This window comes from Diplotaxodon limnothrissa, linkage group LG1 (assembly GCF_057381915.1).
Source record: "Diplotaxodon limnothrissa isolate DT_005_m linkage group LG1, D_limnothrissa_male_GT1.1, whole genome shotgun sequence".
NCBI lineage: Eukaryota > Metazoa > Chordata > Actinopteri > Cichliformes > Cichlidae > Diplotaxodon > Diplotaxodon limnothrissa.
The window spans coordinates 35,129,343-35,140,793 of NC_140596.1; the positions used below are offsets into that span (position 1 = coordinate 35,129,343).

The 11,451-nt window shown below is 39.7% G+C and overlaps 1 pseudogene; it reads right to left on the minus strand.

Moving 5' to 3' along the window:
- Positions 1-9,820: 9,820 nt before the first annotated feature.
- On the minus strand, positions 9,821-10,640 carry LOC146640106 (uncharacterized; annotated as a pseudogene).
- Between the last annotated feature and the right edge of the window lie 811 nt (positions 10,641-11,451).

Here is an 11,451-nt window from a genome sequence, read left to right on the forward strand (position 1 = left end):
CAGGAATGCTTTTTTGATATTCTGAGGGGTACCACCAATTCAGTGTTGACACATCTTTTTTTCTCCCAGTGTAGCTTCTGGCAGTGTGAGTGGTCTTGACTACCAATGTGCACATAAATGACACGGACGGGACTTCCTGAATAATTGTGCCTCAGATCAACTTCTCTCCTCAGTGAAGTTCCGTTGTGAGGCAATGAATATGCTATAAGCCCTGTTCTATTGAATTCAAACCTTTGTAAACGTTACACTTCTTATTTTAAGTGACCATTACTTAAGTCTTTCAGTAACGAAAACAAATTACAATCTAAGTGACACTGAATGCACGGATAATACAGCAATCCTAGGATAAGCAGTAAGTGCTTTTTTCCCCGGTAGAATGACATGCTTTTATATTATTCGGACAAAAGGGCCTTGCATAAAGCAGCAAGTGGCAGAGACCTCTGTTAGAGTGGAAGATTAATGGATGATTCAGGTAGATAGTCCCTGGGGCTAGAGGGCCACTCTGAAACTAAATGACCTCAGATGGCACAATGAAGCCAGACTGCTTTTTCATATAAGCAGCCATACTGAGATAAATTGCTTTCCCCCTCTTCATCTAATTATAAGTTCTTCTGGAATTAGTGCAAGTTCCTGGGTTTGAAAAATATCCAGAGGAAAAGAAGGAAAAAATATCAAACTCTATTTCCCTAGGACTTTGTATAATAATACATATTATTTCAAGAAATTTGATGTAATCTCTATCTTTGAAATAGGCAGGTTAGATTTCCAGTAATCTCCTAACTTAAATGGCTTTTCTTTGCTGACCTGTGTTTTCTTTTTTTTTTAAAGTTCCCTCAACACAGCAATTTTTTTGACAATAGATGAAGGGATGTGGCTCACAAAGGACTGACAGGAACATTTCTGGCACAGAGACACACGCACACCTATTCCCTTTGAAACACTTAGTTTGTCCCACATTTTGCCAACACTTCCAGTTGACAGTTTTCTTATTAAAAATTAGGAAGCTATAGGAAATAAATGATGTGATTCACCCAGCTCTACATGTAGGAGAAATTTAGCGACACTGCAACTATGCACTGACTTAAAAAAAAAACAAAAAACAAACAAAAAAAACAAACAAAAGAATACATGTTCATAAAAATACAGAGCCTTATCACACGTGCCTCGAGTAAGAAAATACATGTTTGGAAATGTTGTTTAATGTAACTGAGAAAAGAACTCCATCAGCTTATAATGCTTTTAGCTGATGGAGGTTTGATTATGTGCAAAGTCAATTATTCTGTACTGGCAATGTTAATTATAAAAGAAAGTGTTCACTGCAGTTTCACTCCACTTGCTATTATCGTAGTAATTGCATTGATTGTATTTCTGACTAAATATAGACGGGCTCAGTGCTTTGCTAGCAGAAAAAAGATCTTCCTAATATCTGTTGCTCATTTTGTTTTTCCTCATTTAATAAAACTGGAAATAATGAACCTTTTTGGCAATCTGCACTTATCCATGTAGTATACCAACAAAGATCTTTCTTAACACTTTGCTACCCCTCTTCCAGCTTTATGAGAGGTACTTCATTACACATACACTCAGCTGCTTTGCATCATCCATCCAGACATTGTGTATATAATCAAATCAAACTGTTTATTGTCTTGTAATTTATTCTAGCAAACTATAGTCTGGTTGAAAATAGGAAGTTTGTGAGAAACTACACTCAAAAGAATGATTCTTCACCCAAAACAAACATTATGCAATGATTTTGAGTAAAAATCGAAAGTTATTTTATTCAAATACTTAATCTTTAAGGAAAATGTGCATGGCATGAACTGAATGTGTATCAATAAACAAAATTTTGTCTTTACCAGATTCCACTGAATGTAACATCTTACATGTAACAAATTCTAAGAAAAAGTTAAAGGTAATAAGATTTGTTAAAGTCAGCATTTTGGGTAGAAACTTTTTTGTATGTAAGTGTAAGCTACCAAAGTTCACCTGTCATAACACATATGTTTACTTTTCATGTCTGATCTGCAAATATCCATTAAGGTTTTGTTTTTTTTTGTTTTTTTTTTTTTTAGCATTTTACTACTTAGAACTTGTGAAACTACTGAGGTTTTTTGTATCTTCAAGTTTAAGCTTGCAAGCTTTGGCTTACTTCTTGGACATCAGTATATACGTTGACTTCATGCAATGTCCTTTTCACCGCATCACTAGCTTTTTACAGTTTTTTCTGAATGCTTAAACCCTAACTGTGATTCCTGTAGCACAATCTCTAAAACTATTCAGACTTATAGCAAAACCACTCACTGAGTTTGCAAAACTAAAAGCACAAAAACTGCTTTGCACTCAGTTTGCAATTTTGTAACACACACTTTGCAAAACTGTAGGCACAATTCACTGCACAACACTCAATTACCAAATTTCCAACACACTCCTAGCAAAAGTATACACATGTATGGCTATCATTAACACTAATTTGCCAACTGTCTGGCACACTTTCACATGTGAAAACTTTTTTAGATAATTAGTTCACTTTGCAATCAGCCTAAGCACTATAATACAGGTAAGCTGTGTGTGCGGAGTACAATGGAGGGAGCAGAAAGAGTGAGAAGTAGAGGAGGCCAAGGAAGAGGACGTGGAGGTGAAGAAGTAGGATGAAGAGGACGACAAGGACAAGGAGGAGCAAGAGGAAGACGAGGAGGGGGGAGAGGAAGATGAGGAGGGGGGAGAGGAAGGGTAGGAAGAGTAAGAAATAGAATTGCTGATGACATCAGAGCTACAATAGTGGACCATGTAATCAACCGTGGAATGACCCTGAGGGTAGCTGGCCAACGGGTCCAGCCTAACTCGAGCCGCTACACTGTAGCAAGTACCATAAGGACATCTTGAAATGAGAATCGGTTAGTACAGTCACTTCGCACAAAGATTTGTAGCACTGCTATATGCCAATGAGAAACACACCAATACCATTGATGTAAAAATACTGAAATTGCTACTTTACAGAATTGCTAGATGACCAGATGCTGGGGGCAGAGGAAGCATGTTCACTGCAGACCAAGTAACCCATATAGTCATTATGGCGATTGCAAATAATCCTATACTTGGAAATAAACACTTGTGTTTGTTTTGATGTGTTTGAATAAACACCAGTACTTGAAGTTTGGATCCCTCTATGCTTATGGATCTATGACAGAAGTATGAGCTCAAACTGACATAGCCTACCTTGTGCACAGAGAAAGCAAAAGCCAGATGTGTTTTGTATTCATACCATCAGTGTGCAGTTGGCGCATTGTGTGCTTAGTAGATGATGGCTTGTGTGTACTGTTTGATACGGAAACACCATTTTTATGAAGGTGTGAAGAGTTAATCTAGCTGTGTTTGCTTTTGCAAGAGAACTACAATGTTTTGATTATTGGGTGACAGGTTTTCTTATTTGTGTGAAGAGTTTTGCAAAATTAGCCAATAGTTACAAAAAATGTGCTTAAGCAATCAGAAAAAACTGTAATATCTGTTTGTACAATAACATAAAAAACAATCAGTGAAGGGAGATCAACCCCACACAATTTGGTAATCGTTCCGCCTGTCTGCCTGTTTGTCTGTTAGCAGTCTAGTGTTCGCAGTTTTCAAGATATCATTTTCAAACTTTGTGTCTGTAGATACCAATAACAGCTCGAGCTGACTTCATTTTGAAAAAAATTGGTTCTTGGTCAAGGTCACACAAATGTGAAAATCATTCTAGGCAGTGGAGGACATGAGTACCTAAGTTGGCTAAGCATTTGTCCTTGACTTTCCTTATTAGCATCCAAGGTCAAAGCTGACCTTAAAAAAACGTTTTCAAGAGTAATATATTATATGAAATGACAACACAATTTTCATTACTCTGTTTTTACCGTACAATGTCACTAAGATGTCATAATGTTTTGCAAAAATCACACATTGCATGAATATATGTCACGTTTTTCCAGCTTATAGAAGCCAAAGATTTCATCTAATTCTTCTCAAAGGTCAGGGTCGACTGAATTATAAAAAATTATTTAAAAAAATTGGTTTCCAGTGGCTTATCTCCATACTTTAAAGCAAATGTTACTCACTGGGAGACATTTGCACTTTTGTTGCTTGAGTTCTTTAAAACCTTTTCTCAATACAACATTATAAGAATTCACAATGACACAAAAAGATTACTATGCTAGATCATTTCAGTATTAACAGTGCAGACATCAGCAAAACACATCAATGTTTTAGTATACTCCTTGCCCTTCGGGAGCAGTTGTGCTCTCTGAGTGTTTTTGCCTTTTGTTTTTTTGAGGATGGCGACCACCTCCTGATGCGACTCTTTCATTCCTAAAATATGTATAGATTACCTATAAAAAAAAATCTAAATCATATTAAGTTGAGCAACAAGAATGACTGCTTTCAGATGCTTTTTCATACACACACACACACACACACACACACACACACACACACACACACATATATATATATATATATATATATATATATATATATATATGTATGTATACACATATATACATATGAATATACATATACATATATGTATGTATACACATATATACATATGAATATACATATACATATATGAATATACATATATATATTGCTACTGATGAATTTTAAATTAAACTCAGATTGGTAATCTTCTTTTATCTTAGAGTTTATACTTTGCTTATTAATGCATAGAGCTGCCCGACTATAGTGACCTAGGTTAATTAGGGAGAGATAACTGCAAAAATGATGTTGCTTTACTTAAGTAATTGCTGAGTCAGTTCTGAAAAAAATGCCTGAAAAAATAAAATGCTTTTGGTGATGATAATAATGTATTACTGTGTAACATCAAGAAGAACAGAGCAGCAAGACCTCTTACCTTTAGCTAATTATAACCTAGATACACTTCCATTTCCTCATCAGGAAAACAGATTAAAATAATCATGACACTTTGGCATAAAAAAGGGTTAAAAACAAGATGTACAATGCTTTATAATATTCATTTAACCTATTTTATTATGTTAAATCAATCAGTGGCTGGCATTACTGGTCACAGTAACTGAGTGTGATGTTTACATCCTCTCCTCATTGCCTGTGTTGGATTTCTATGGGAGCTCTGGTTTCCCCTGCTATCGTCAAACATTTATATATAAAAACAGTTTTAGGGACCGTTGGGAGCTGAAGCTTCTCATAGTGTGGGAAGCAAGGTGCATCCTGGACAGAGAGACAGACGACCATTCTCACTTGCATTCACATCTGGCACTTTTAACAAAACTGATCCAGTGATCTAGGGCTGCACCCAAATTTAATGGTTACTTTCCATTTTATCCACTGAGTTTCATGAATTTTGCACAGAGAGGCGTTATTCTGAAAAAAAAACATGACAAAAAGACACAGAAAACTTTCCTAACTTTAAATAAATAAAAGGTTTCCATGCCTGAGAATTCTTGTTGCTTGCACTGTTAGGGTCAGACTCAGCTAATTCTACCTTAACTTATAGTTTAAATGTACCAAATTATATGTCCGCCCATTCTGTCTGTTTAATGGTTAAACTATTAAACAGACAGAATCACTGTCAGTGATTGTCAGTAACAGTGTTGGGGAGTAACAGAATACATGTACTGCCGTTACGTATTTAAAATACAAAATATGAGTAACTGTATTCCGTTACAGTTACCGTTTAAAAAGGTGGTATTCACACCACTTCCCCTGCCGGTGGCGGACTCCCTCAGGTGTCGGTGCGTTGGTGGTTCTTTGTGTCTGGGGGTGGGCGCCCAGGTACACACCGGCTCACTCCTTGGCGGCCGCTTATCGGGGCCTGGAGCCTGGGGCTCGCTCGGGCCCCTTCGGGGGTGGGGTGCCCCCGGCCTCTCGGCCTGGGGCTCGGTCACTCAGGCACAGCTGGCGGCCGGCGGAGCTCACGGGCGCGTCACTGCAACTCCCCCTGGCTTCTGCTCCGCGGCTGCTGAGTGAACCCTCATCTGGGACTCTCCTCAGCTCTTACTGGAACAGTGGCGCGGCTGCCCCTCTGTTGGTCTTCCATGGTTTCTTGTGTTCTGGGGGCCTCTGGATGTCTGGAGTTTTGATCTCCTCCATACCTGCCTCACACCCTGGAGGACGGGGCTGTGGCCCCCCCACACTCCCTAGCAGATCGTTACATGGAGAAACCTTTGGAATACAAGCGCGCTGATCCACACAGGTATGCACACGGGTGTTCACTGCTCGTAGACCCAAATTACACCTTTCTTGGCTGCTACTTCGAAGCACATCTGTCCTGCGTGCTGCACAACAACATTGAATATTTAGTATTTACTGCTGTTTACACTTAGCTAGATTAATGCGATGGTGTTGTGTTTAGTATGTTGCTTTGTTTCTTTTTTTTTGTCTTTTTTTGCTTGTTTTCTATTCTTCTCTCAACAGGTGATCCAGGAGATTTTTTTTTTTCTCCCCCCCTTTCTCACTGTCCCTCTCCCCTTCTGTTTTTCCTTTCCTTCCTCTTTCTTTCTCCCTTTCCTATCTCTCACTCATGTCTGTCCCGTCTGTAACATCTGAAAATAAAATATAATAAATAATAAAAACAAAGATCGACCAAATGGACCAATACGGCAATGCCACGATGATCCATTTGGCAAAGTAAATCCATTGGGTATCCTTGTTGGTCTTCAGACAACAATTCTGATGGCTAAAGAACCAAATGGGACAGGCGGGAAAAAAAAAAAAAAAGGTGGTATTCAGAATACAGTTACTTTGTTGAAATAAATGGATTACATGGCGGTATTTTCCTGTTTCATATTGTCGCGGGTCAGGACTGTTTGGGTTTTGTTTGACATCTATGTGCTGTTGTTCCAGGCGGCAGCTTACGGTTGCCATGGGCTCTCTCTGCGACTGTGTGTTTCCTGGGTGAGAGAGCGCCTTTTTGTTGTTGTTGTGCTAAGCTAATAGGCAGAATGCTACAGGCTAGTGATGTGTCGGTCACGAACGAATTGGCTCTTAGAGCCGAATCTTTGACATGAACAACGCGAACCAGCTCCTTATCGTGAGCTGTGGGTTTTTTTTTCTTTCTCTCACCCTCTCTCTCACCCTTTTTTTCTGCTTCACTCCGCATGCCAGCCTTGTGCTTTGCTGGGAAGAGGGGGGAGGGGCGGTAGTTACACTCGCAGTAGCACAGAAACAGAGCGGGAGGGGGAGAGAGAGAAAGAAAGCCAGTGACAACAATGTCACATTAGAAAGGTATAGTAATCATATGCATATGCATGCATGCATAATATGCATGTTCTTTTTGTTTTCATATTTAAATTTATATTTAATTGTGTTGTGGTTTGCAGTGTTTTGTGTTGTTACACTTTAAATATGTTTAAAAGGAAAAAGCTGAAAATTTAAATAGTTAAAAGTTGAACTGTGAATAGTTGTTTTTTGTATTATATGATTTATTTATTACATTTTATGTGGAGTGAATAAATAAAAGTATATTTACGGTGGCCCCTAGAGACAACGCACGTACAAACTTCAAAACGTACAAACCCCGAAGCTCATACAAACTCCAAAACACGTAAAAACTCAGAAGCACGTAAAAACTCCAAACACGTACAAAGCACAACAGAAGTGCTCCAGAATGCTAGGCGCAGTGTTTAGTTTTTGTTAGTTAGCTGCTACACAAGCCAGCAATTACCAACGACTGGATTTGGTGTGTGGTAGTAACAGGTAAATGAACATTTTTTTTAAATTATTTGAATATATATGAGTGCTTGTGTGTGAATACACAAACCATACACATATGCTTTCAATTGTGTAATTTAAGTGATCTAGGTAGCTCTGTTTTGGAAGTTCAGTTAACGCTAGAAATGTGTTTTGGAGTTTGTACGTGTTATGTCTCTAGGGGCCACCGCATATATTTATATATATAAATATATAAATAAAACCACATTTTTTACATTAGTAATTTTGTGCATAATTTTATATTATTGTTAATAATAAATTAATTAAAGCAACAAAACAGCCTGAAGAGCCGGTTCGGAGCCAAAAGAGCCGGCTCGTTTTAGTGAGTCGAGCCGAAAGAGCCGGTTCTCTAAAAAGGCCCGGAAATCCCATCACTACTACAGACATAGCCCTAAAGAATGTAGCCTCATGGGCAGTGCAGTCCGTGCTGCAGGGAGAATGGATTTATTGATATTTTATTTTTCAACATTATGTTAGTGCAATGATTATCCTGATCCAGTGTACACACAGCCTACTGACAAGTATGGACACAATCATTTATATGTTGTAGCCATTTACTGTCACCAGGGGGAGTGTCACAAACAACTGATCTATGGGCTACTCTTGCTTGTGCTATTGATGATTGTAGACTGAAATAATAACACGCAGCAAGCTAAAGTGAAGCCGAATGTTAAACAAATTTTTAAAAAGTGTCCACAGCCACCATCTGAGCTCCTCATGCTGAACTTTTGATCTTTGATATTTTTCCATGTTTCTCCCATTTGTAGTGAAAGCTGCTGTCGCTCCCTGCCCTGTCCGACCAATCATCTTTCAGTGTGCTTTTCTGTAGTCTCTGCAGAGTCAAATACATATGCGAACAGACACAAACACTGTACTATGAATTTAGCATTAGTCATTAGCTGCAGAACAGCACATCCATCATAACTGCTGAGCCCCCATGTTTAAATAACTTACATGAATACTGCAAAATTCATGTAGTAGGCTTGACTGCAACAGAGTTATAAGAGTTTATGAACTTGGAAAAACTGGTCAGGTAAATATTTTACTGGGACAGCAGGAGTAGAAGAGAAGTGTAGCATGATGAAGGCAACAAAACATTATACACTTGGGTTCTTCTCCTGTCAAGGGGCAACCTGAGGTGATAGACTGATGAAAATCTGTGACCAAAAGGCAAAGCAGCAACTAAATGACCAGTTGTTCCCAGCAGTATTGTGTTGCTGTAATATTGCACAGACTCAAAAAACAACTATTTAAATGAACATAAAAAAAAAAAATCATGGAAATAATTTCCGTGTGATTAAATTGCTTTATTTTAGCATTATGCAATTCTGTTATTCCAAGTTAATGTACTCAAGTTGGACTAACTTGATTAATGAATCAAGTTATTTACTGCATTTGAATCCAATATAATTTACAGTTTTTCTCAAATGCTAAAACACATGTCACAAACGTTACCACCAGGTCCCCCAATGTCCAAACACAACACCCTTCTCTAAAGCTACATAAACACAACCACACCTTCCCACTGCAAAACTCAAACTCCCACACCAAGAGAGCAGCTCGAAGCTGTCAAAACTGTAAACACTATACACAGCATTACACACTACAGCAAAACAATTGAAAACACAATGCTCAATTTGTGAGAAGGTTCTTTGGTTCATAACTGCCAATGCATATTTTTATAAACTGTACAGTAACGGATCGTCATAGAACCCTGCAGAGGATTAGGCATTTAGATTTGTGAGTTTCACATGAAGACTATAAATCTATAAAAACATCCTGCATGTACGTACACTACTGTAACACAACTCAATGCAAAAACAGAATCTATCGCACACAACAGTACTCTCGGAAACATGATCAGGGTGTGAAGTCTTTTTTATTGTCTACACGGTCTTTTTACAGTATTACACACAGTCACTGTGCGGCATCATGTCGCCGAGCTGCATTGGGCCACATCACCTCATCCACATCACAGGCTATATTGTCCCTTGCTAGGCACCGCGGGAAAAACGCCCTGGAATGGCGAATCCATCCCTGGAAGGCCTCCACTGGGATGTCAGCACAGGCCAGCTCCATTGCCCGTACAAGGTTCTCTCTTGTGTATGGCTGTCTGTCATACACCTTCCATCTCCATGATGAGAAGAACTCCTCTATAGGGTTCAGGAAAGGGGAGTAGGGTGGCAGACAGACGTTTAAAAAGTGGTCACTGTTGGTGGTGAACCACTCTCTGATTTGGTGTGTTTTGTGGAAGCGGACATTGTCCCAAATGATCACATACATGTGATGTGCTAGCCTAGGATGGTGTTGTTGATGGTCCAGGAGGATGTCTTTTAGCTCCTCTAGGAAGGTGAGGAGACGTTGGGTGTTGTAAGACCCAAGGACAGCATGCCGGTGGACAAGCCCCTCCATACCCATAGCTGCACAAAGAGTAATATTACCCCCCCGTTGGCCAGGAACCTCAGTGATGGCTCTTTGGCCAATGATGTTACGGCCTCTTCGCCTTCGTTTCTGGAGGTTGAAGCCAGCCTCATCCAGGAAGAGGTACTCATGGGGTCTGGCCATCGCGTCCAACTGCATTATCCTCTGTGAACATGGAAAAGCGTACAGGTGTTCAGAACGGTCAATCAGGTAGCACAGTATTGTCCAGAAGTAATGTAGGCCACTAAGCAACACAGTATGTCCACTAACTGTGGACATGGATGTATACGTACTTGCACATACTCGTAACATTGTTCTATGTGTCGCGCAGAGTTGCGCTCAAAGGGAACCCTGTAGACCTGTTTCATCCTCACCTGTTGGCGCCGGAGAACTCGGTCTATTGTGGACACGCTGACAGCATCAATGTTCTCAAAGTTTACATTATCTGCAATGACTTTGTCTCTGATCTCTCGGAGTCTAATGCAGCTGTTCTCACGGACCATATCTGCAATGAGGGTTTCTTGTGCCGCTGTGAATATGGCAACCCTCCCACCTCTATGTGGCATTCTTTCAGCTCTAAAGAAAGAAACATGTGTTGTCAATTGACTGATTTATATGTAAAACTACATGTAAAGTAACAGACCACTTTCACAGGCCTGTAAAACTGTAGTGTGACAAAGAAAGCAATAGCGTACTATACCTGTTGTGTTGTCTAAATGCCTTGATAATGGTGGCCACGGTGAACCTACTCAGGTTTGGATGTACTCTTCGTCCCGCTTCAGCCATGCCATGGACAATGACATGATCAATTACTGTTGCTCGCATATCATCTGTTATGATGGTGCGAGGTTGTCTTCTTCTCCCACCTGGACCTTCTCCTCTCTCTTGTTGGCCTCCTTCTCTTCCTCCTCTACTCCGAACTCCTCTTCTTCTTAGGCCTTCACCTCTTCCTCCTCTGATCTCAACCCCTCTTCCTCTTTGGCCTGCAGCTCTTCTCCTTCCGCACGCTCGAATGCCTTCATCCATTGTGATTGTTTGGCATCTTCACCAAACTATGCTTTTATAGGTGGGGTCACATCATTAGCAACAGGTGTCTTCAATTTTGAGTCGTTGTGTGTAGTGACTGACGCCAGGTGTGTTCCCTGTGTTCAAAGATTCGTGACTGTGGCAAGCATTTTGCATCACATGGGCTTTCATTTGAGAATATGAGCAGAGTTGTTTTGCAACATGTGTTTTAGCAAGGAAAAATGTGTTTAGATTTATGAGTACAGAGGGTTGTGTTTTGTGAATTGTGTCTTCATGTGACATGTATTT